The following is a 6,780-nucleotide window of genomic DNA, read 5'->3' on the forward strand; positions in this document are numbered from 1 at the left end:
AATGGAATGAGTGGTGCAAAAAGCACACCAACATCCCTGCTTCTTTCATGTGGCCTCTCTCGGTCATTACCCTATCTGTACCGACTGTTAACTGTCTTTACAAAGTTAAAAATCCCTTTCATGTTTCACTGTTTCTCTTTTGTTTTAATTTCAGTCAGAGCATATGGTTTGCACATCTGGGAGATGCTAAGCATGGTGGCACCCAACCTCCACACACACTGCTCCTGTGAAGTGATCCATATATGGTCTTCATTGTTATTGCTCATAATCACTCATCATTATTATAAACAAGCCCAGTCTTGATTGGCCGCTTTGAGTTTGCCGTGTAAAGATACTCAATAATGTGAGCTTTCAGAATTTCAAAGGGCCTTGGTGAAAGTGAAACGTTTTGCTGTTTATTCACAGATCTGAAACAAATCTGAGGCATCGTTCTGCACTCTGCCCTGCAGGTGATTAATCCCAGTGTCTTTGTGACCGGTTGTGCATGGGTCATCATTTTTTTAAACAAGGACTTTAACAGTAAGTCCTCGCGTGGCCTATGTGCTTATCCTGATTAGATCTTTGTGATCTAATCTGAACAAACCTGCCTGAAGCTGCAAAAATGAAATATTTCTAGGTAAAGTTCCCAGACCTCCCAGAGTGACCCAGCAACAAGACTGGGCAACAAACTGTGAAGCTTGTATCATGTGACCACAAACAAGCAATCAGATCAGATCAGGAAATTTGATAAGTGCATCTCATCCCAGCTCATTTGAGAATAACCACATTTGATCCTTCATAATAGAAAGAGAGTGTCATTAACTGACTGGTAATTTAATGACACCAAAATGAAGTTAAAATTACTATTGTGGACAACTTTGGGTCATTAAATGCCACTTCAGCCTCCTCCTCGCTGCAGCGTTAGTTCTGGCGAGGCAGACGGGATGCCATGCCACTGGAGAGTCGTGAGGAGGATGAGGGGGAGGAAGGCTATGTGTGGCTTTGAGTGGTTTGCTGGGCCTCTTCATCTCGCTCGCCGGGTAATTACAGAATCATGGGTCAACCACGCATGTAACCACGGTTACGTTGCACAGTAGCAGATGTGCTCATGACATTATCCAGCACCAGAGCAAAAGGTAAATAAAAACAGATGCAGCTGGTTGCTACGGACCTTCGCCAAACTTGCGTACACCCCTAATTGTTCCCATGTGGGCCTGCTGAGCGGGAGTAGTAAAGGGGGCGGGTAGGCCCTGTTTAAGATATGCCAGTGTTCCTCAAGGGGAGACATTTATGAATGGGACAACGAGCCTTTGATGGTGGTTGTGGTGGTGTGTGTTTAATTGTGTGTTTATGTGTGTGTCTGGCATTCTAAAGAGGGGCAATATCTTTAGTAGAAGTACAATTTCCCTCATTCTCTCGGCTTTTCTACAAGCATACCCAACGGACATGAAGGCCTACTGGTCCGATGCTTCCTTTGTCACACCGGGCCTGGATGTGTGTGTCAGTGTGTGCGTGACACTGCACAATGTCAGGGAGGTCCTGGCTGGACCTGAGCCAAGCCTGCTGCAGGCCAGATGAAATATAGAGGAAGAGGCTCGATTTCAGTGATATCCTGTCTTTGCTCGGCATCTGATTAGTGAACGCAGCCTGCAAGATCTGTGTGTGTGTGTGTGTGTGTGTGTGTGTGTGTGTGTGTGTGTGTGTGTGTGTGTGTGTGTTTAGCTTTACAGGTGTATTTCTTGTTTCTGTGCAGTAATGACACACAGTTTACAGTAAAAGAAGGCCTCAGGTTGACTTGAAATTCCTGATTTTAGGGCCCTGTTTTGATAAGTCGGTAAACAATTGTTTGACGTCCCCCACATTTTTTGTGTTGCCTCCGTTGATCTGTATGTGGTATACCCTCTTCTTCACCACACACACACACACACACACACACACACACACACACACACACACACACACACACACACACACACACACACACACACACCCTTACAAGTCTTACACTATGAAGCTCACTGCCAACAGTGCGTGCCTCCTCTCTCTCTCTCATTAACCGCAACTGTCAGATCCTCCAGATGAGGAGCAATTAAACCAGATAATAAACACTCGCCATCAATTCCTGTTTGTTGATGTTGTTGTTGTTGTTCTTGTTGTTGATGTCGACAAGCTCGGGGCTCCTCTCCTGCCACCTTAGTGCTAACTAGTACTTGAGTAACACACGAGAGCAGCAAAGGGGAGAGTCCTTCACAACAGTAGAAAGGCCTCTACCTGCCGCATGTATGGCAACGCCGGGCTGATAATAAAAAAGGAACAGTGAATGTTAACAATTAGATCCTAATCAGACACAGCTCACAGAGGCTGCTCTTTTATCCCCAGGCTTCACAGAAAAGGCAAACAAAGCGCTGCAAACTGTCAAGATAAAACACTACTTGGGATTGGCCGTGTCTTAGGGCTTCTTAAAGGGCAGTAATCTTGCCGTGTGCTGCTTCCTGAGACGACGTGCTGTAAAGGCTCCTGTGTTTGCTCTTGTATTGGAGTGATAAGGCCTCCTCCTCATCACGCCTCGCTCCTGACGATGCTCGTCTCCCCTGGCGATGAGTCGATGGGGCCGTGTTGAGGAGGGGACAGAGAAGGGGCCAGCAATGGAGGTTTTTTTTTTCACTGTATGTGTTTGGGAGATGATAGAAAATTGGAAACAAGTTCCAGTTAAACCTGAATCTTTTCTGTTAATTTGAGTCTTGAACAAAGGAGTTTGTATATACAGTAAAGGATCTTTTAATACAGCAATTAACTGCTAACCATAGCTCAAAAAGGAGCTAAATCTATGCAGCAAAACACTACATGTCTTTTTTTCTTCCATGCACTTTTCTCCCTTGTCAAAACATGGTGCCTACATTACCCAAAATGCAGCTTTATTACCAGCATAGATTCATGTGTGTTATGCTAGTAGCACCTGATGTAGCCTCGAGCTGCTAGCTTCAAGCAGAGAGCCAGCAGGGATCTGGTAAGATCTATATTTTCTAACTCAACTCCAGATTGTTTTCCATTTCAAACTGTCTTCAGCTCACACTGAAACTTACTGAAGTGAGTTTAAAAACACATTGGTCCAATTTCTCTCTACTTCCCCTAATATCACAAAATACTTTATACAAATGTTTGCACATGCAGTTGTACTTCCCAACAACTTTAATCAGACTTGTGTGAATTCCCCTTAATTCATACTTGTATAATATAAAACATAGAGGACCTGTATTTGTTCTTATGAAATGAACTCTAGTTGACCTCAGGAAAAAGGCATATGTGCACATATACACTCTTGATTGTTCAGCCTGTAAGAAAAAATGACGTGCCTGGGATGGTTTTCCACTTAAATTTGAAGGCCGGACAAAGCATTCTTAGGATTTTAAAGACAATGCCCTTTCTTTCGAAGGCTATAAAAACATGTATACAGCTGTACAAGGAGTTTCCTGATCCAGAGGCAAAATATGGTGTCAGATATTCCTATTACCAATCAGGATGGCGTGGCCTGGAAATAAATCTACAAGATGAAACTGTGGCCTGTTTAAAAAAAAGCAGAAAAAAACGATCTGATTTCCCTTTCTCTGTGGAAAAATAGACGTGGGCTGTTGTTTTGAAACTATATTTCCCTCCAAAACACTCTGAAAACTAAACAAAATTGACAGTGTTGGATTTATTGTCTTGTGCTCTTTTGTCTTTGGCTGCCGCTGTTTGTGCCTTTGCCATGGTAACGGCAAGGTTATTTATCTTTACAGCCCTTTTACAATAACGTCCCTTTCCTGACCAAACAACAGAGGAAATATCAGGTCAAGCCTCTTCCCCTTTCTAATGATTAGGTCAGTTCAGCCTCACTATTTCAGATGTCTCATGCTCATTCACACGTGTGCCTGCAGTGCCTGGCTACTGATGTGAAATGTACAGCTTGTGATTAACATTTCCGTCTTGTTAGTGTGTGAATGTTTTGTTTAGACCTTTTGTGTTCAAATGGTAAAGGAAATGGGAGGCGATGGTTTTCTATTTATGCTCTGCATGTTCGAAAGCTCAAAAAGTGACTTCAGGCAGAAACACTAGATGGAGACAGAGAAAACTGACTCCCAGGTTTCATTTCAGAAAGAGACTATACTGTCTGTTTATTTTAATTTTCTCTTGAATTCTTATGTGTTTATTAAAAAGCTTCTCTTGAAATTAGGAAATGCGATTAATTGTATTCGTTCTGAGAGCTGTATTCCTCTTCTTCAAAGGGTAAATCTAATATTTTCCCAGATAATATGTGCTCTGTGTGTAGTCATCTGCAAACATCTTGCAAATCCTTGTGACTTGTGTATACTGCAGAATACTCTAGCTGTCGGGTGCTGTCCCCTGTCTTAACAGCAATTACTCCTTTTAAGGAGCTGCTCTCGTGAAAGTTGCCGAGAGTATACAGTATGCAGACTACTTTCCTCAATCCACATAAACAGCCCAGATAACAGAGGAAACTGACAATTCAGATGAGGAGGAATAGGCATAAAAGCATGAGGTGCGTAGAAAGTGCATGTCACAATTAAATTACTTAATGGGCGGAAGTACCACGATAGATCACATGAAATTTGCATCAAGAGTCACTGTGATAAAGACTTTGTAAAACTTACATTGAAATTCAATTAGAGTGTTGAATGCATAACCAAAGCCGTGAAAAATGAACTCATTGGGGGTCCCTTTTCATTACTGCCCTGAGGCAAAAGAGACCATTAATTTAATACATTCCATGTTTTTTCACATGAGCATTTTTAAGTTAGTGCACATTTCCGTCCTAATGTATCTAATACAAAGAGAGAGCCTGCCAAAGACTGCATTATACAAGCAGCAAAGAACCCCCCCTCCAGTTGTTACCTTGAGTAGTCAGACCACTTTCAATCAGTCAAGCTTGAAAAACGACCTCGCCCTAAAAAAACAAAACAACAAAAGAAGAAATTATGATATTGTTTTATTGATTCATAGTGCGGTGAATATTCCTGTACTGCAGGTGCCGCCCCTGGCACAGAGGGACGTACACACCGCTGACTTTGACTGTTAACAGTTAAGCAGCACGTCTTAATTAAGATATCACTGTTTTATCTCAGAACAGTGGATCTGCACCCTTCAGTCAACCACAAAGCCAAAACAAAACAGGGACCCTTCAGATGTCCCACCCTTAAGAGGAGAGCTAATTAAAAGACATTTCATTAACTGTTCCGGATTGGTAAATATAAGTTTACAAGGGGTCACTAGACTTTACAACGCATAATGATTTAGGATATAATTACTGTGTAAAGGGAGCTATGAAAACACCTTCAAAATAAAGCAAAGTTGTTTTGTCGGTCCAGCAATGACCCGCCATGTCAGTCTTGGCTAACAGAGTTCGGAGGGCGGGTCGTGTTAGCTGTTATCAACTTGATGCACCAACAGTTTATCAACCTCTTTTACACGGCACACATGGCTGCTGTTTGGTGAGCGGCTGGGGAGCCACAATGAACCGCAGGCACTAATACTTTAGCTCAGTCTTGTTGCAGACAGGTGAGGTAATTACAAGCTGGTTTATATTATCTATAAGCTGAACATGCTCAAACCCCTTTTTAAAGAATGATTTAATTCTCATTCTTCACAGTGCAAGTGAAACGAGTGTAACTAGCTTTTTAGCTTTTTTAATTGCTTGTCTTCATGCTGAGGAATGTACAGATTAGTTGAAATGTAAAAGCTATAGTCTTCCTCAACTCTTGACTCTTTATTTTTACTCCTATTGTTTTCCAGTCCTGTACACACATGCAGCTAATAAAATTAACCCATAGTACAATGCCTCGTATAGTCAACAAATCCTTTTAATGAGTGGATGCAAACAGCAGTGCTGCATATGAGAAGTCATAAACACATATTTTCTTTTTTTGGACAAAGATGAGAGCGACATTAAAGCCAGTCTGGGCGAGTTCATGCGAAGCAGGAAAAAAAAACATGTATTATTCATTGAAAAACTGTGAATGTTAGTGCTTCTTTTCCTTGTTTCAGCACGCATTTTTCCATTTGTCTTGTGATGCTAAATTTTTAACGTTTTCCCCACATCACATTGATGTTGCATATAATTAGTGACTTTGCGGCAAAATCATTTCTGACACCACTGTGTTTGCAAATTAGAATACTTCAGATAAGGGGAATTCAGCTGGGACAACGGGGCTGGGAGAAGTATGAAAGTAGTTTAAATATTATATGCACTGCCCCGGAAAAGTGACAAAATCATTTGAATTAACAGAAAAGATGAGAAAGCTAATTGAAAACTCTTGGTTTATTTATATACGTTTAGAAAGCTCATCATGTTTTCAAGAGCAGGATGTGCCCTCCACAAACACGGCACGGTATACCACGCAGAAAAAGAGCAGGAAACGCTGAAGTGCATATTTGATTTATTTATTTTCACCCAGACGGATACTCAGAGCTTTATACAGATTTTGCCATTTGGAGGCTGAAATAATGGATGGGGCGCTCATCCATTTTTAATTCCTCCATGTTGTGTGAAGGGTAAACATGCTGTTTGAGATGTCTTTTCTCTGCTGAACTGTGTTTTCTCATTATGAGACTGTGTATTGGGAGCGAAAACTAGTCACGAAAGTGCTTAAAGTGAATTGCAACAAGTCATTGAGGGTGCCTTTCCAATAATGAGTATTCCCAAAAGCCACTAATTTCTAAAGAGAGAAAAACCCAGCTTCTATAGGTGCTACTTGTTACATTATGCAGTATGTATGTGTAGTGTATACATTCCATGATGGTTGTGAT

Source organism: Notothenia coriiceps, unplaced genomic scaffold (genome assembly GCF_000735185.1).
Source record: "Notothenia coriiceps isolate Sejong01 unplaced genomic scaffold, NC01 NC01_scaffold00022862, whole genome shotgun sequence".
Taxonomy (NCBI): Eukaryota; Metazoa; Chordata; class Actinopteri; order Perciformes; family Nototheniidae; genus Notothenia; species Notothenia coriiceps.